Below are 20425 nucleotides of genomic sequence, written 5' to 3'. Positions count from 1 at the left end.
CCTTTAAAAGCTGTTGTCCCCTGATTGGCAGTTGCAAGTTGGCTTTTGGACATGAGTCTGCCTTCTCCCCAGGTTGCCAGCCTCCTGAATAAAGCAACCTTTCCTTTACAACCAACACCTGTCTCTTGAGTATTGGCTTTTAAGCAGTGATCAGCCGAACCCGAGTATGGGAAAACTGATGGCTGTGAGTCTGTCCTGGGGCTAACCAAGTCCAGAGTAGAAATCTCTAGAAAGAAAGATGGTTAATAACTTCAATAAGAAAGACTAGATCAGTGTTATTCAAGATGTGATCCATGAAATCGTGCAGGACATATGACCTGTTTCTGCAATAAATATATAGACAGGTTTTTTTTTAAAAAAAGATCTCAGATTTAAGAAATAAAACAACCAAAAACACTATGCGAGTCTTTTCTGGCTCCTAAAAAAAAGAACTCTAAAGAGACATTTTTGAGACAATTAGGGAAATTTGAACAATGATGGAGTATTAGAGGATGTTAAAGATTACCATTAATATTTTTAGGTGTGATAATGGTATCGTGGTTACATTTTTAAAAAGTCCATGTTACAGGTGGGTGAAATAATGTCTCAAAATTGCTTTAAAATACTCCAGCCTAAAAAAAAAAAAGAGGGATAGGCAGATAAAACAACATTAGGGAAACATGTTGCTAATTGTTGGAACTGAATGACTATATGTAGGATGCTTTATTCTGCTCTTTTTTATGTATTTTCGAAGATTTCCATAGTAAAAAGTTTTAAAACTAAATTTAAATGGGCTTCTAATTTTTAAAAATACAGTCTGTGAACTCTCTTCATCAGAATTGCCTGGTGCTTGTTAAAATGCAGATCCCAAGCCTTCTTTGACCCGTTGGCAGGAAGGCAGTGGCCTTGGAGCTGTACTTTAACAAGCACCCCCCACCCTACCCCAAGCTCTAACGCCCCTGTGGTTCTGATAAGAGGATTCCACTGAGAATGACCAATTACGCGGCATCCCTTGTAAATCTTAACAGAGTGAAGTCTTCCTTCACTCTCATGCATGTCCCAGTTTGGCAACAAAGTATGTAGTCATCCAAGTCAGAGTGAGCTGTGCCCACTCCTCACATGCTGCTCCCACTTGCATGTGCTGAACCGCCACTTGTCTGCCAAGGCCCAGCTCAAGCACCCCCTAGGCCTTCTCCGATGACTCCAGGTGAGAGAATTCCTCCACCCTTTAAACCATGGACCCACAGTCACAGGCAGCACATAGTGGTGTCCTCAAGTGTATCTGCCTGGGTGGCTTTGATATCGTGATATAATAAGGAGCAGTATATTTGGTCGCTGTCCCGAGTTCCTGGCACTAAACTCCTAAAACCCTTGAAATTTCCTTAGTGATAGCAGTGAGAGGAGTGTCTTTTGCTATTTATACTAAGCCCCTTTCAACCCCACCTGAGTTTCTGCTAATGAGGTGACTCTTGGAGGATGGAGGCTGGTTGCCAGAGGAACCAACCATGCATGGGATTAGAGGGTTAGAACTGTCAGCCCCACCACCAACCCCTAGGGAGGGGAGAAAGGCCAGGAATTGAGCCAGTGGCCAATGATTTAATCGATCCTGCCTATGTAATGGAACTCCATAAAAACTTTAAACCACAAGGTTCCAAGAGCTTCCTGGTTGGTGAATGCCTCGAGGTGCTGGGAAGGTGATGGCCCGGCGAGGGCATAGAAGCTCCTGGGTCCTTCCCACATACCTTGCCCTACGCATCTCTTCCACCTGGCTGTTCCCGGAAGCAGCCCTTTTGCCCTTTCCCTGTTTGCTCATTTCTGTTCCCCTCCAACCTTAAAAGAACGTAATTATGGGAATGAGGTCACTAGGCAATTTAACCTAACTCCTGATTTATTCTCTCCTGAATGCACACCATACCTTGATCCTTTTCCTAGATTAAAAGAAGCAAGAATGAAGTAGTTAAAGAATGGCTAGCTCTCTACCCCCAGCAGCCCCCTTAGCAATCCTGCAGGCAGACCACAAAGAGACAAGATAACATCTGAAGAGAGACCATGAGGAAACAGCCAGCCTGCAAGCAATGGAGAATGACAAAGAGTGTGACCTCCTGCCTTGATGATTCACTGAGATTCTTTCCCCTTTTTCCCTTTAAAAATCGTCATGGCTGAGCAGAATCTTCAGAGTGGGTCTCAGGACATGAGTCCACCTTCTCCCCAGATTACCAGCTTTTCTGATTAAAGCAACTTTCCTTTCTACCAACATTTGCCTCTCAAATATTGGCTTCTGAGCAGCAAGGTGCCAAACCTGAGTTCGGTAACATTCCTGTGTTGTATTGTTTATAATCAACTCATAATCATAAGTGTTTCCCTGAGTTCTGTGAGCCATTATAGCAAACTATCAAGCCTGAGGAGGGGGTTATGAGAACCCCCAGTTTATAGTAGGTCAGTGAGAAGTGTGGGAGGCCTGTTCTTGTGATCTGCATCCAAAGTGGGAGGAATCTTGCGGGACTGAGCCCTGAACTTGTGGGGTCTGTGCTAACTCCAGGTAGTGTCAAAATTGAGTTGTAGGAAACCCAGTTGGTGTCTGAAGAGTTGGAAATTGGTTGGTGTAGGAAAACCTCCCATATATTTGGTGTTGGAAGTATTATGAGTAGAAAACACTGTTTTTCTTTTAATGGTCATCCTTAGTTTCCATGTCACCTGCCGGGAATTCCTTAAAGGCAATGACTATGTCTTATTTATCTCCTTCTCTCCAATGCTGGCATGCAATAGATTTTTGATAAGTGTTGTTCAATGAATGAATTAACAAACAAATTAATTAATACATAAACAAGAGTCACTGTGCTGGGCACCTCATAGACATATCCGTGCTTACTTAAATTCTGATATACCATCATGATGAAATGACAGGCAGCCTAACTTTATGATGACTAGTGTGAAATCTGGGTAAAACATGGGGGAAATGTGATTATGTGGGGAAAAAAAGATCAGAATTCCAAAAAGTATATGGACACTAATTGTAACTATAAAAACATATGTATATTATTTTTTATGAGAACAAAGCTAAAACATAATATGCAAAAAGTGAAAAGAAGAAAAAAAGTATAATAGTGGGATTCTAGGTGACTATATTTGTATTCTATTTCCATTTTCCAAATATTCTTTTTCTTTCCCAGTAAGGAAGAAGAAAGAGGGGAAAACAGAATTTGGAGACAGTTTAGGCTGGTGTAACCTGCATGACACTAATTCCAGCACCACAGGGCCCCTCCCAAGGCCCCCGCCAAACTCAACATGGGAGAAAAATGGTCAATTGCTGCCCCTGGCATTGGGGGCAGATGGAGACAAACCATTTTTCCACATAACTAGGGCTTCCCTTGGTCAAGTCTAGCAAGACCTCCAACCCCTAAGACAGGGAGTCTTAATAGTTTCACATGGTCTGCACACTGCACAGGCCTGTATGTATTTAAAAGAACAAAGAGCTTAAACAGTCACTTTGCTTTGTCTGTACTGAGAGCATCCGGGGCCTTCCAATCATCCTGCAAGGAGTCTGCTCAAGCATTAACAGGTATCAACCTAATATATTGTACAGCAAGCATCTTTATTTTCTTCTCAATCTATTTTACCTAGCATGTCTCCCAGGGGCAGATTGGAAAATGTGTGGTCATTATATATTGACAGAATGTGGGAGCAGGTTATATACGGATCCATTGTACTTGGCTTCCTTATTAACCACTTCTTTGCTCTTTAAGGAATCTCTGGAGCTGAGGTATTACTTTGCTACTTATGGTTTTCCCCTTGTTTATGAAAACTGTCCAGCTCTACCAGAACCTCACGTGTACAGAGCAAGATGGGGCTTTGAGACACAATCCCTGTGTCATCCTCCTTGGTGAGGTCCCCATATGAAGCTGGCAACTTCCACACAAAGACACAGAACAACTCACTGGGTGGGCTGCCCAGTCCCCTCCACTGTCTAGTTGAAGAAGCGGTAGTCAGCAAGAAAAGTATTTATTAGGAAAGGGGCATTGCACCATGTTTGCGCGCCTTCCGAAAAAATAAATTACTTTTTTAAGGAGCATAGCAAGTTTTTAATGATAGTTTTTCCTCACAAACACTAATGATAATGGCCTCCAGTGAAGAAACCGCAGGAAAATGGGATTGGGTACCTTTGGGTACCCAGTGGTCTTTATGTGGTTGATTTGTCTAGAGTGTTTGAGCAGAGGAAGCTAGAAGAGGAGGCCTGGGATCAAAGAATTCTGGAGGAAGGACAGGGTGGAAAGCAAGTTGTGAGCCCCGAGCACTTTGGGACTGCTGCCCAGGCGATGTAACGGATGACCTAATGGACGAGCTAACGGATGGTCATTATGGGTGATCTAAGTGGACCTTAGGTCTAAAGGAAGTGTGAGGAGGCCACATAATCCACATGTGGAGGATGCAGCCAGGCTGTTCCAAGGTGGTCCTTTCACTCAGCAAGCACTCACGCAGCATTTCCTACGGGCATGATGGTGCCCAACCCTCCCCGGCTGCCCTGACCTCAGGCCCCACCATGGGAAGGTGGCAAGTGCTTGAACATAGAGTAGCAGAAGCTGGGTCCTCCCACCAGCTCTGCCACCCACCTAGCAGGCTGGCCTTCTGCAGGACTCACCTCTCTGAGCCCTTTCCAATCGGAAAATAATGAGGGGAGATAGTAGGAGGTCACTACTACCCCAGCCAGCTGTGACAATTGACTGCATACGTGAAAAGAACCCACCCAAAACAGCTGTTTTTTCTAAGCCTGGTCTCATCTGTCTACATGGCTCATTTGCCAAAAGATATCCCATCCTGAAGCAGCTGAACCAAATGACCGTGCAGGGGAACTGAGTTGGCTTCTGTCAGGTTGACCTGAAAAGGGGACAAAGAAACAGAACTCACCTTTGAAGGTGAGACTCTGCCCATTAAAAATTCAAGTCCAGAAAGAGAAAGACAAATACCATACGATATCACCTATAAGTGGAATCTCAACTATGACACAAATCAACGTATCTACGAAACAGAAACAGACTCAGAGACATAGAGGACAGACTTGTGGTTGCTGGCGGTGGGGTGTGTTGGGGAGGGAAGGACTGGGAGTTTGGGATCAGCAGATGTAAACTATTGTGTATAAAATGGATAAACAACAAGGTCCTTCTGTAGAGCACACAGAACTATATTCAATATCCTGTGATAAACCATAATGGAAAATAATATAAAAAAGAATGTATATATATATGTATAACTGAATCACTTTGCTGTACAGAAAATTAACACAACATTGTAGATCAACTATACTTCAATAAAAATTTTTTTAAAAAATTCAAGTCCAGAAACTATCATCTAACTTATTAAATACAACCTTTTCCACTACACCTTGTCAAAAAAAATAAATAAATAAATAGCCCACATAACTGTAGCAATAAAGTCATTAGGGAGGCACACTCCCTCTAAAATGAAACACCAATACTGTAACTTCCAGTTAAATTTAATTACTGCCTAATTTCCTTTACAATAGATGACCTAGTTTTTGGACAATATTCTCAGAAAAGAGATTACGTGCAGGTGGAAAATGTCTGCCCTACCTTGGAGAAGCAGAGAGACCATTTACTGGGCTAATCCATCCCCATATGAATGTGTGCAAGGCAAATGAATAAGATACAGCCCTACTGAAGAACACGCTCTGTTCTTACACAAAGGCCAATGTGGCAAACAGTACGTTTATGCCTCTAACAAAAAGCCGTTCCATGGAGACTGATGAGCTGTTTGTCAGACTTGCTGACCAACTTCCAGAGGGCAGCCTTGGACATTCATGTGAGGAGCCAGCCCGTAACTCTGCCTGTCACCTTCTCCACCTGCAGACCCAGCCTGTGCTCCCCAGTCCCCAGGTCCCAGGACAAGGATGGGGCACTGGCACAGAGCAGCCCACGCCGTGGGGACCCCACAGGCTTCTCATGCCTCAGAAAGTCCCCAGCTCGACAGAAAAGCAGGGAGGGTAGATCCATGGATGCTCTGGCTTGCCCTCACTTCTCACCAAAGGTGTCCCAGGCTGAGTGCAGTAAATGGTGACATGTGAAGGACAATGAATGGTGACATGCACAAAGAATGGGTGAGAGAGGGGTGTCAGAAGCATCCCAATTCCCGGCAGCCAGAATGTCCCCGAGGATGAGGTCAACTACCTATTCATTCTATATTTGCCATAATTAAAAGTAAAGGGGGGGCATAAATATCCTATCTGCAAGGAACTCAGAGTCTAGGAGGAAAATAAATATGTAAACAAGGCAATTACAAAAGAATGTAATTAATTCTATGGCAAGAGAGTATGGTGTGTTATAGGTGGGAAAGGCAGTAGGAAGAGGAGCCAAAGAAGGGGAGTCAGGACCAGAGTTTGGGACCTTGAAACCAGATCTAAAATATACGAAGAGGGCTTCCCTGGTGGCGCAGTGGTTGAGAGTCCGCCTGCCGATGCAGGCGACGCAGGTTCGTGCCCCCGTCCAGGAAGATCCCACATGTCGCGGAGCGGCTGGGCCTGTGAGCCATGGCCGCTGAGCCTGCGCATCCGGAGCCTGTGCTCCGCAACAGGAGAGGCCACAACAGTGAGAGGCCCGCGTACCGCAAAAAAAAAAAAAAAAAACAAATAAAAACAAAAAGAGGGATTGGTGAGAAAACGGTGAACTGTTGGTAATGGAAAGTGTTAATAACTCTTGAAGGCAGGTGATGGGTACATGGAGGTTCATTATACTATTCACTCTACTTTCATCTGGGTTTGAAATTTTCCATGGTAGAAATACCTTTTTAAAACTAACATGAATTATTTTTAAACATCGGAAGCATGTATATTTGATTCTTGCAATTTAAAAAAAGGCTATATATCCTAACTCATTAGCCAAAAATAAGTGGGAGCACGTTTCTATACTCTTTTTCTCCATTTTAAAAATATCACAGTGCTGCAGGATGGAGAGTAAATTGGAGAGAAGAAAAGAAAAGACAGGAGGAGGTTGTGTGGGGACCCAGCTGAAAGATGGTGGTGGCCTGTACAAGAGAGTAGCAGAGGGGATGAAGGGATGGATTTTAAATGTTCAGGAAGTAGTATGGCCAGGACCCAGTGATTGACCTGACATGAGTGAATCATGCATTCAATCATTTTCCTGGTAAAGATTTAAGGCCACCCACTCTGCCAGGGACTGTGGGAGGGAGAAAAGGCAGGTAGAACAGGAGGCCAGACATCAGCACTGCTACCCGTGATAGTAATAAGGTAAAAGAAGCTTTTAGCTTATTTATCTGAAACAGTTTTGGAAAAGTAAAAACCGTAAGTAAACGTTAGCTTAAAACATGCTGGAGTAAATACCAGCAAAATCAAAACACGCTGGAATATAAATGCGATAAGTTGAACAGTGCACACGTAAAACATTAGAACTAGAAAAGGTGGCCAAAATAAAATAAACAGTAAGATTACATCATAAAAAACAGATAATACAATAAATATTATTTTTTAAAAAGACAAAAGTAAGTAATATTAGCTAATGGAACATACTAAACAGATTAAATAGTTAAATAAAAATTATTTAGAATGCATAAATTTTGCTAAAAGCGTATTCTAACCAAAGGGTAAAAGGAGAAATAGGGGTTGTGGTATGGACGTCAAAACATAGGTGAGCTGCCAGGCCATCTGGTCAACCTCACCTCCCTTCGCCACTGTGAAGAGTACTTGTCATTCCCCAAATCTGCCATATTTTCCTTAAAGGACACTGCTGGTGGGAGGTGAGGATTACATGACACAATCCACAGAAAAACATCCTGTTTAGACATCTGTCCCTCTCCTCAAAGCTTCCCACTCACAGCAGTTGCCAAAAATCTCTCCTCTCACTGCCCTCCCTGCTGTATTATCCATTCCCCTGCACGCCAGCCTCCTCTGCTCCAGCACCCTTGCTTATGATGGGAGAGCCTCCTTGCCACACCCATCCCCTGGGGAAGGGCTGCCCATCTTGAGCTTCTGAGTGCTCATCTTGCCAGAAGCCTCCCCCTAGACCTGAATGAATGGCATTCTCCACCTTATTACATGCACACACGGGCCAGGCTTCCCCCGAGACTGGGTTCTTGGAGAGACAAGGACCATAGCCCTTCCTAAAGTGCCCTGGGGCCTAGGCATGGGCCTGACACACTGTCAGTGCTCAGTTAACCTGTGTTGAAAGTAAAGAAATGAAAGGAATAACCAGTAATCTCAGATGGACAGGGCTCAATTATTCAACAAAGATGAATTCTACAGCGGAGAGTCTTGGCCCCATGTAGCTTCTTATGGCTTGTCTCTCATTAGAATTCTCTGGGGCTCTTCTCTTTCATGTGGGCATCATCAGCCCTTCCCAAAAGGCGTATAAGGTAACAGCAGAGATGTCACCACACAGGAACCACAGCAGGATTGCAAGCATGGAGATAGCAGCACTGCTGCACAACCTCAAGGAGAGATGGTTTCCAGGCTTCGTGGAAGAGGTGCATTTGAGCTAAGGCTCCGAAGATGGTTAAGCTGCATGGATGGAGGGAGAATAAGGCAGGATTTCTGGAAAGTGAACAGGATATGAGCTAACATACACACAGACAATTTCAGCCCTCCACCACAAAGGTTGTCTTTCCCCACCCGCCGTGTCCCTGGCAGGAAGCCAGCCGCCAGGTCCTAGAGGCAGCATTTTGTCCAGTGTGGAGGACGTTCCCCAAACTCAACAGTAGCAACTTTGCAGGAGTTGCCATAAGGCAGGGCCACTGATCTTGTAACCAGATCACATCTTTCTTCGGGATGCAGAGACCAGCTACTGGGCTTTCAGCACATCGTCCGACACCTGGCTATCACGAGCAGCCCCTGCATTTGCTTTTGGACAGCCCTAAGTGTGAGAAGCCATCAGGCTCTGTTCTCTGAAAAACAGAGCAAGTCCAGCTGCCCCTCCACAAGGCACTCCCTGTCCCTGTGAAGTTTAAATAGATGGCGACAGTTCACAGCACTAGACTCCTTAGCAAGAATTTGCCTAACCTCTTATACAAGCCAATTTTCAGCTCTCACAGCCATGAGGATTACATAAATCATTATACATACTTATTTCTACTAGGACAATTGCTGGCTTTTTATTTTTTCAGCTCCAGAGAGAGCAGGAATCGTCTTTGTCTAGACTTTAGAGAAGCCTTGAGGGGAGGTTCACCAGATATACAGCTCTTGCATTCACCTGGAAGAAGAGGCAAGCCTGCAATTCTGTCCGCTCCAACTGAGATGCCAATACCACAGATACCAGACAGCAGTGTGAGCACAGAACAGGCTTGCTAAGGACTGAATGTTTAAGTCCCCTCAAATTCATGTATGTTGAAATCCTAACCCACAACATGATGGTGTTTGAAGGTGGGGTCTTTGGGAGGTGATTAGGTCATGAAGGCACAGACCTCACAAATGGGATTAGTGCCCTCGTAAAAGAGACCCCAGAGAGTTCCCATCTCCCTCTGCCATGTGAGGACACAGAGAGAACAACCATCTGTAAACCAGAAGGCAGGTCCTCACCAGACACTAAATCTGTCAGCACCTTGATTGTGGGACTTCCCATCCATCTAAGTGTGAGATATAAATCTGTGTTGTTTACATGCCCCCCAAACAATGGCATTCTGTGATAGCAGCCCAGACTAAGACAAACCTCCAATGCAGACTTTATAGGAAATGGTTAGGAACTAGTTTCCTAACTCTTGAGTCCCTCACCCAGAGGCCTTTATCTGCTTTGGGAATATAAAATTTTAAGAGAGTGGATGAAGGGGGAATTTGTGAATCGACTGCTTTGAAGAGAATTTTTGAGATGCTGTGAGTCCCACCCTACACTGCCATGTAAGGGGAAGGATGTGCTTTCTGTCACCTCAAGCCTAGGGAGGGGGCTGCCATTGGGCCATTGAAGGATTATGGAGATGGTCCCCATACTTAAGGGACATTGTACACTGTAGAGAAATCTAGTCAGCACATGGCAGTAGGAGAAGGGCGTACAGCTGGGACGGGCCTGAACCCTCAGGGTTTACAGGAATGAGATGCAGACCATGAAAGAAAGCCAGCCTGGGTCCATTATAAAACCTGCCAAAAGTCCTCCTGGGGGTGGGGCATGAGGCCTCCAACAGTGAGACAGTGTGTGGACAACATCAGAAAATCAGGATGAGAGCAGCAAGGAAGGGGGGAATTGCACAGTCTGCACCTAGAGAGCTGCAGGGGGATTCCCAGGCAGAGGCGTTTCCAAGCAGCCCACCAGCGCATCAAAGAAAGAGTCAGCTAAAAATATCTGCCAGGCCTGGGATGTGTGGAGCAAATGGCAGTTCAAGGAAGAGCTCTCCTGTCCCTCCTTCCCCCCACCCCCTCCACCCAGTGGTTAGTAACAGCAGTTATAGGGGCAGACAGAAGGATATGCATCTGCTCTACCAAGGGGTCAGCCACAGTGAGGGCCCAGATGCAGGAAGCCCACAATCACATCAATTAAATTCAGAGATTTGATTATTGCTGGGGTCTGGATATTCTAATTTCTGAAATTTGTTTGCAACTAACATAACCATCGGATGGTCTGCTGCCTAAGAGAGAACAGAAGAGCCATGGACCTGCCCAAATTTTTATCACAGGCAAGGGAAATTCATCCCTCAGTCCACCCAATAAAACTTAAAGGGGCAATGAGAGGTCAAAATGAAGCTACATTGGATTATATCCCAAAGTCAGGTTTGTTCCATGTAATAAAAGCCGTGTATCATTGCTGCTATCGACAGAGCAACAAAGCTTTAATTCTACAAAGCTTTCTTTAGGTGATATACCTTTGGAGCCATAAATTTCATTGTCTATGTGGTAGATACCGCAGTTCAATCCACCCAACACCAACGTTAGGCCTCTCACTCTTGCCTGCTGTACAGGGAAGGTAAAAAAGCCAAGTGTTCATTTTCACAGCCTGACCTGGAGCTTGGAACGGTCACGTGACAGAGTTCTGACCCATGAAACACATCCAAATGTCTGCAAGTGCTGCCTTTCCCCTTCTGCTTCACTCCTGCAGTAAATGCAGCTGACGCGGCTACAACTGCAGCCACCGGCTTCAATTCGTGAGCAAACGGCCAAGGGAATTGCAGAGAATCCAGCACTACGTCACGAGCCCCAGAACCTGCCAAATACCTGCTCTCTACAGATCTCTTGCGAGAGACAAATAAATGTCTATTTGTTTAAGACATTTTCAGTTGGGTTTTCTGTCACTTAAAGCCAAATGTAACCCTAACCTGAAGGACACGCACATACACAGGCACACATGTACCCACAACACATACATGCACGCCAAAAACAAACAGTGGGAGATACATCAAAATGTACAATGGTAGGGCTTCCCTGGTGGCGCAGTGGTTGAGAGTCCGCCTGCCGATGCAGGGGACGCGGGTTCGTGCCCCGGTCTGGGAAGATCCCACATGCCGCGGAGCGGCTGGGCCTGTGAGCCATGGCCGCTGGGCCTGCGCGTCCGGAGCCTGTGCTCCGCAACGGGAGAGGCCACGACAGTGAGAGGCCCATGTACCGCAAAAAAAAAAAAAAAAAAAAAAAAAATGTACAATGGTAGTATTTTATATCATTCTTTTCTTCCTTTTTTCCTGTTGATATTTAAAATTTTTTCTACAGTGCTTTTGTATTGCTTTTGTGAGAAGACAAAAACTTTATAAAAACTACTTTTTGATAGTGAAGCCCTGACTGTGATCACTGAAATGTAGACATGTTTCATGGTCCTTAAAGCGCTTTGCCTATGTTTTTTGTTCTATGGCTGGCTCAGCACACAGCTACGCTCAACCACTTCTATGAAGATGGACCCCAAGAGAGACCAGCTAAAATTCTACTAAGATAAACTGAGCATGAAGTGAGAAGGGCCAGGTTTATCAGAGAGAAAAGCACACATATTTATCATATCTTGTGTAAAGTCTGCAAGGCCTAGAGATTAACAGGTATTATGGGAGAATGGAGAGAAATATCAAGGATGGCTGAGTTTTGGGGCCCCAGATACTAAGTGGCAACTGACAGAACTAGGAAAGCTGCGAAGGAGAGCCAATTTGGGGGTGGCTAGAACTCACGATCTCAGATTTGGACATGAGGAGGTTAAGGTTGATGAAGGGACCTCCCAGGGGAACAATCCAATAGCCTGATGACAGTTGTTCACCCAGTAAGCCCTTACTGAACACTTAATTTGTGTGTAGAATTACATACTAATCCATGCTAATCACTAGGCTACATACAGAGAAAAATAAGATACGATACCTGCTGAACTCAAAAGCTTGCAATCTGGAGAGAGTTAGAATATAAGCACCAACTCTACAGCAGAACCTAAAGCAGAGCTATAAATTACAGTAAGGAAGAACAGTTAATTCTGACTAGATATCAACAAAGATTTCATAAAGATGGTGGAACTTGAACTGAGGCTTAAAGGATAAAAAAATATTTCAAGAGACAGATGAGGCAGGGAAAAGATTTTCAAGATGAAGAAATCATACGAGCCAAGGCATAGAGATGTGAAAGGGTACACATGCTCTAGCTGACGACAGCAGAGTCTGATGGAAGACGGGGCAGGGCCAGCTGGGGGAATAACAGAATTGCCAAGCTGAGGAATCCAAACTCTAGCCAATGGGGAGCCACTGATAAGACTCTAAGAGGGTAGAAGTATGGTCTTACCTATAGTTGGGAAAGATAAGCCTGGTTGTGGAGGCCAACTTAAGAGGCAAGGTATTAGAGGTGGAAAAACCAGTTATGAAGCTACTATAACCATGCAGGCAAGTTATATACACATATGTTTTCTTTTTCTTTATCCATTCATGTGTCAATACACACATGGGTGATTTCCATGTGTTCGCTATTGTGAATAATGCAATGAACCTGAGAAAGCAGATATCTCTTCAAGATATTAATTTCATTTCCTTTGGATAAATACCCAGAAGTGGGATCAATGGATCCTGTGGCAGTTCTAGTTTTAATTTTTTGAGGACCCTCCATACTGTTTTCCATAGTGGTTCCACCAATTTATATTCTCACCAACAGTGCACCAGGGTTCTTTTCTCAAAAATACTTGCCAGCATTTATCTCCTATCTTTTTGATAATAGCCATTCTAACAGGTGTGAGGTGATTTCGCATTGTGGTTTTGATTTGTGTATCCCTGATAATTAGTGATGTTGAGCATCTTTTCATGTAGCTCTTGGCCATTTGGATGCCTTCTCTGGAAAAATGTCTGTTCAGGTCCCCTGCCCATTTTTTACTCGGTTATTTGGTTTTTTGCTATTGAGTTGCAAGAGTTTCTTTATATATATTATATTGACCCCTTATAAGATACAGATATTCCTCAAGTTATGATGGGGTTACATCTTGATAAACCCATCATAAACTGAAAATATCATAAGTCTAAAATGCATTTAAAACACCTGCCCTACCAAACATCATAGCTTAGTCTAGCCTATATTAAACACACTCAGAACACTTACATTAGCCTACAGTTGAGCAAAATCATCTAACATAAAGCCTAATTTATAATACACTATTGAATATCTCATGTACTTTATTGAATACTGTACTGACAATGAAAAACAGAATGATTGTATGGGTACAGAATGGTTGTAAGTATAACAGTTGTTTACCCTTGTGATCGCATGGCTGACTAGGAGCTGTGGCTCGCTGAGGCTCGAGCCTCTTGATGAATTGACCCCTTCCTTTATTTTTATCTATAATTACCATCTTCTTTTCTTGTTACAGCTTTTGATCTAAAGTCTATTTTGTCTCATATAAGTATAGCCACCTCTTCTCCTTTTTGGTTTCTATTTGCATGGAATATCTTTTTCCATCCCTTCCCTTTCAGCCTATGTGTGTCCTTGAAGCTAAAGTGAGTGTCCTGTAAGCAGCATATAGTTGTGTCCTGATTTTTATCCATTCAGCCACTCTATTTCTTTTTATTAGAGAATTTAATCCATTTACTTTTAAAGTAATTATTGATAGGTAAGTACTTACTATTGCCATCTTGTTAATTATGCTCTGGTTGTTTTATAGCTCCTTTCTTCCTTTCTTCCTCTCTTGCTTTCTTTCTTTATGAATTGATGATTTTCCATAGTGGCATACTTTGATTCCCTTGTCTTTATTTTGTGTGTATCTACTACAGGTTTTTCTTTTGTGGTTACCCTGAGGCTTATTTGAAACATTTTATAGATATTACAGTCTATTTTAAGCTGATAAAACTTAACTTCAATTATAATAAAAATAAAACCTTACCCTTTCACTAACCCCCAACATTATTTTGGGGGTCACAATTTATTTTATATTTTTGTTGTCACAATTTACATCTTTTTATATTGTGTATCCATGAACAATTTCGTAGCTATAGCTATTTTTAATAATTTTTATTTTTTTTTATATTTTTGTTGTCACAATTTACATCTTTTTATATTGTGTATCCATGAACAATTTCATAGCTATAGCTATTTTTAATAATTTTGTCCTTTAAGCTTATACAAGAGTTAAGTGGTAACACACCATCTTATGACAGTATTAGAGTATTTTAAATCTGACTATATATTTATCACTTTAGAGTACTTTAAATCTGATCTTATATTTACCAGTATGTTGTATATTTTCATAAGTTTTTATGTTACTAATTGGCATGTTTTTGTTTCAGTTTGAAGAACTCTTTTCAGCATTTCTTGTGAGGTAGATATTATATAATGGTGATGTACTCCCTCAGTTTTTGTTGTTTGGCAAAGTCTTCATCTTGCCTTCATTTCTGATGGGCAACTTTGCTGGATAAAGTATTTCAGTTGGCAGTTTTCTTATTTCAGTACTTTGAATATATCATCCCACTCTCTCCTAGTCTGCAAGGTTTCTGCTGGGAAATTCACTGATATCTTTATGGGGTTTCCTTTGTATGAGAGGAATATTTTTTCTATTGCTGATTTTAAAATTCCCTCTTTGTCTTTGATTTTAGACAGTTTTACTACAATGTGTCTTAGAGAAAGATCATTTTGGATTGAAATTCTGGGATAACATATTAGCTTTATGAACTTGGATGTACATTTCTCTTCCCAAGTTTGCTATGTTCTCAGCCATTATTTCTTTAAGTAAGCTTTTTGCCCCTTTCTCACTCTCCTCCCCTTTGGGACTCCAAAGATGCTTAGATTGTTTCTTTTAATGGCGTCTCATAAATTCTGTAGCCTTCTTTTTTTCACTCTTGTTTCTTTTAGCTCCTCTGACTGGATAATTTCAAATGCTCTGTCTTCAAGTTCACTGATGTTTTTCCTCTGCTTGGTCCAGTCTTCTGTTAAAGATTTCGACTGAATTCTTCAATAGATAGTTCAATTCTATTGAACTATCATTGTATTCTTCAGCTCCAGATTTCTGTTTGGTTCTTTTTTGTTTTCTATCTCTTTGTCGAACGTCTCATTTTGTCCTTGCATTGTTTTCCTGATTTCCTTAAATTGTTCACCTGTGTTCTCAAAGAGCATCTTTGGAACAATTATTTTGATAACTTTGTTGGGCAATTCCTGGATCTCCATTCTTTGAGGCCAATGACTGGAGGTTTACCATATTCCTTTGGTGGAGATGTGTCTCCCTGATTCTTCACAGTCTGGTGTAGCTGTCTGCACATCTGAAGTAATCCAGAAAAATTCCAGCCTTTATGGACTGACTTCAGTAAGGAAAGCACTTCCTCTGCAGATGGGGACACACTGGAGTGTGCTGTGATCCTAGGTCAAGTGGTGCAGGGCATCAAGTGGTGGGCCGCGTGGCATCTTCAGATACAGAAGGGCATGATGTCTCAGTGGCTCAGCCACTGAGGTCCACAACATTTACAACTGTGTGGTGTCTGGTGAGCTCTGTGGTGGTCCACAGTGGCTGCAAGGGCTGTTGGGGTCCTCAGCAGCACCTCCAGGTCCAGCAGTTGGGGACCAGGGCCGGCAGCAGTAGTGGCTAGAGCAGGTGGTGTGCATACCCTCAGCTGCAGGACCCAGCTGCAGGTGCCAGTGTAATGTCAGGAGCTGATGCACACACACACAGCGGCAAGGGCCTTGGCCAGCAGCAAGGATCAGGGCCAGCTGCGTGTGCACTAGCAGCTGCAGGGGCCCTGACTGTCAGTGTGCACTCCTGTGGCTGCAGGGTCTCACCACAGGCACGAGCACAGCAGTGGAGGCTGGTAATGAGAGTCAGGCCAGCAGGGTACACGTGCACAGCTGAAGGGGCTAGCGGCGGGTGAACCCTGTGGTGCAGGCTAGTGACAGGAGACAGGGCTGGATCTGGGCCCACAGCAGCTGTGGGAGCCTTGGCTGTCAATGTGCACTTTCATGGCTGCAGGGTCTCGCCACAGATGCACACAGCAGTGGAGGCCAGCAATGGGAGTCAGGCCAGTGGTGTGCAAGCGCACATTGGAGAAGCCAGCACCGAGCACACACACGTCAGTGAGGTCAGCCACGGGGACCTAGGCCAGCCACGGGGACCCAGGCTGCTGTCTCGCATGTGTGCAACACAGAGGCTGGGACTAGCTGCCAGTGCAGGTCCCAGGCACCAGAGGCGACCAGGGGATGGGGGAGAGGTAATGAACAGCGAGGGACTCAGGCTAGTGAATGCCAATACCTGTGGGGTGAAAACCAGGACATCTGCAGGGGGCGTGCTGGCTTCTTCAGTGGTGAAAGCCGTCGGGGTCCTCCGCAGAGCGAGTCACTGGGAACCACAGTCACTCCTGCTGTGTGGTCGATGTTGGCAGCCACGGTTCTTCTTCCTTGCCCCGAGCCATCTTTATACATCTCAGCTTTGCCAGTTTCTGGGTGGAGTGAAATCGAGGTCCGTCCTTTGTGTAGTATCCTGACATCTGGTCACTCATCCCACTCTCCCTTTCCTGGCAAGGGGAACTCTTTCTAAAAGGGGAGCAGGGCCAGCCTGGGGGATGGGATGATGCAGGCAAAATGAAACTATTGTTCCTTCACTTTTTCTGTGGTTATTCTCTGGGTTTTTTGCTCTACTATATTGCTGGAGTTTCTTACGTGGACTCCAGAGCTCTCCCAAGCTGTTTCTGTTCTTGGATAGCTGCCTAATTATTGATCTTTTTGAGGGATGTTGGCTGGGGTCTTCTATTCTGCCATCTTGCCACCTCCCTACCACAGGCTTTTTGAAGGAAAGTATCATATGTTATCCCAGGCCCTGTTACCTAGTGGGTATTCAGTAAATTAACAAATACAGAAACAAGGGAATCAGTCGATGGACATAGAAGTTCCTACCAAGATTTCTTAAGGCAATAAAAAAGAAGAGCAAAGAAATCACAAAGAAAACCCTCTCTTCCTAATCAGGCCTCAGGTCAACCCAACTGTTTCCCCTGTTTATCTGAATCCTTCCTTTTTCAACTGGTCCCTCTGGGAAAAAATTAACACAGCTTTTGCGCCCTTCTTATTGCTTCACCAACTCTCCCTGGGACTCAGTGGCCTGCAGAGCTCTTTACTAACAAATTAGTCCCAGTGTGCCCATGAGAGAAGTCTCCGTTCTCAGACTAGCAGATGGATGGGTTTTCCAATTTGACAGACTGACCAAACCCACACTCCACTGCTCAAGCAGGCATCTGTTGCATCGAAGCCCCGGGAGAACCACGAGCCCTTCTCCTATGTGTTTGACCCACGATTTCAGCACTTTTATCTTATTTCAAAAGCCAAACTGAATCTTCCATAGCAAAGAGCTCCAGATTGGGTGGATTTATGCTCATCGGCATGTGGAGATCCAGGAGCTCACTGTGACACAGAAGGTCATTTGTTTAGTAAAACCACAAAAGCATAAAAGAAAAGAGAAACCGATGAGCCACACGGCAACAAAGTACATAAAGCAACAGGAACCACACACACCAATCCCATTAAGAAAACAGGAGGCAATTAAAGGGAAAAAATAAACAGCTTTAATGCTTCCATGGGGAATGGCTGCAGTTTCTCCCTGAGTCATTGTTTATGAAAAGAAATTTACTTATTTCCAGCAAGATATGTTAAATATATGTGTGTGGGGATAGGGGGTCTGGGCCTCTTTCTCAGTTGTTTAGACTTTCATATTAATTAAGTCCAGATCAGTAGTTTAATTCTCACATGGCCTGCTTAGTTTCACTGAGGATAACTCAATGCATCACTCCAGATCACTTTGCTGCCAGAGGTCAGCCTTCGCTCTAAGCCAGCACTGACCATAGGCATCATGGGTGGACAGGCGATCCTTCTCCAGTTTGGAAAAGCATCAAAACCTTTATGCTTTAAATTGCTGAGTCATCATGCATCAATATCACTTTTTTATTTATGCCATACTATGGGCTGAATTGTATCCTTCCTATAATTCATACGTTGAAGCCCTAATGCCCAGTACCTCAGAATGTGACTGCATTTGGAGATAGGGTCTTTTTTTTGGCCACGCCACACAGCTTGCGGGATCTTAGTTCCCCGACCAGGGATCGAACCCAGGCCCCCCTGCAATGGAAATGCAGAGTCCTAACCACTGATAGGGTCTTTAAGAGCTAATTAAGTTAAAAGTGGGGTAGGCCCTAATCCAACATAATTAGTGTCCTTCTAAGAAGAGGAAAGTTGGACACAGACACAGACAGAGGGGAGACAATGTTAAGACACAGGGAGAAGATGGCCATCCACAAGCCAAGGAGAGAGGCCCCAGAAGGAACCAAATCTGCCAACAGTCTCAGACTTCTAGCCTACAGGACTTTGAGACAATAAATTTCTGTTGTTTAAGCCATCCTGTGATACTTTATTTTTGCAGCCCTAGCAAACTAGCACATGTCACATTTCCTTTAATTACCTTTGCAACCCCAATAGAATGTAAGCTCCAGGGAGCCACGAATTTTTCAAAGCCTGGATCACTGCTGTATTCCCAGTGTCTAAAATGATGCCTGGCGTAGAATTGGCACTCAATAAATATTTGTTAGAAAAAAGAGAAAGAATGAAGACTTAGATGACATCAGTCTAAAATACCATTTCTGAACTACATTTTCCCTCCCTCTTACTCTGGTCAAGCTAAATTCTGGTTATATTGTTTAAAAAAAGATTTGGAGAATCCGAACAAGCAATAAATATAATGCACCATATTCAATTTTGCCCAGGAGATATACAGTCTAATCAGATGTGCACACATTTTCTGAACCTCCTTTCTCTTGGCTATACACTGCTGGTGATAGATTCTGCCTTGTCAGACACAGCAAAAACCATCCTCTTTGTTCAGTTGTGCTGTGGCAAATCCACAGTATGAAGAGTCACCTCCAACCTCAAAGACTAGTGACTGTACAGGAGCCAAGGGGTCCTGTCTCACACTCACCCAAAATGCCAGCCTGGCCATCAGTCAAGGGAGCTTTTCATCAATGGCCACCTCCATCACTGCCTCTGACCAAAAGCATCTTCCCCTCCAAGTTAACAAGTACTTATTGAGCACCTACTCAGTGTTTAGCAATATACACAGCAAAAGGAAGTGGAAGAAATGGATGTCGAAAGCATGAGCCCAACCGTCAAGTTTAACGACATGGCAGGAAGCCGAGGCTGAGATGCAAGAAATCAAGAAAGCACGTGGCCTGGAGACAGTAGGGAACCTGGATTAGACTTAGGAGACCTGCTGACCGTGGGCAAGTCCTCTCCCCTCTGCAGCCTAAGCTCTCTCATCTGCAAAACTGGGAGGGCAAGCAAGGCCTTCTGGAAGGTCTCTTCCAGTCTATAGGGCTGCGGATTCGTGACCATTCAGGCAGGCTGCCTTGCTTGGTTGCAAAGACAAGCAAGTTACCTCCAGGGAGGTGGTGGGTGAAGATAGTTCTTGTCAGATACACAGGGGCTGGACATGAACATGGGAACCCCAGGAACAAGCAACGTGGGGTTGGTCTCTTGATCCCTCCCTCCATGGTTCTGATTCTCTCTGTGATTCACACAGTTCTTTTCTCTCTGCCAACATATTCAAATCTCCTGCTCCATCATAATCTCATTTTACACTTGGCTTTGGCCGTGACTCTGTCCTGACCCTCTGCCTCAGTAAATCACTGGTAAATCTTCCCCATGTTTAGTAGTTCCTGAGGAAGAACATCTGATTGCCCTCGAACATCTTTTTATACCAGACTGTAATCATAATCCAGCCCTGGGACACCGATGAGGCTAAGGCCCAGGCACCTTGGCACTAAGCCTGGCAGGTGAGGCAGCAGAGGCAATGGCTGGACAGCTTCCCTTGGAAGAGGGGATGGGTGGGTAAGGATTTGGAGGTCAGAGGTCGAAAGACAGGTAGAGTCCACAGGTGCTTAACACAGTACGTCATCTGGAATGCAGGTTGGATTACCCCATAAATGATGGTACTTTATCTTCTACACCGTCCCTCTCAGCATCCATAATTAGACTGTACCAAGAGGTGTGTGGGTCCTTACCCTCTGAATCAAACCTTCTGGAGACGGGGAAAGAAATAACAGTCAGTCT

The 20425-nt window shown here is 44.1% G+C and overlaps 1 long non-coding RNA gene across 1 annotated transcript in view; it reads right to left on the bottom strand.

The window, feature by feature from the left end:
- Positions 1-19331, bottom strand: part of LOC117199756 (uncharacterized) — a 98232-nt gene extending 78901 nt beyond the window's left edge. The window contains exon 1 of the long non-coding RNA XR_004481077.1: positions 19296-19331. This is a non-coding gene — a long non-coding RNA (uncharacterized LOC117199756). The remainder of the gene's footprint in view (positions 1-19295) is intronic.
- Positions 19332-20425: the final 1094 nt, after the last annotated feature.

This window comes from Orcinus orca, chromosome 7, assembly GCF_937001465.1.
Source record: "Orcinus orca chromosome 7, mOrcOrc1.1, whole genome shotgun sequence".
Taxonomy (NCBI): Eukaryota; Metazoa; Chordata; class Mammalia; order Artiodactyla; family Delphinidae; genus Orcinus; species Orcinus orca.
Note: the sequence above shows the minus strand (reverse complement) of the source record. Positions and strands in the feature narration are given on the sequence as shown.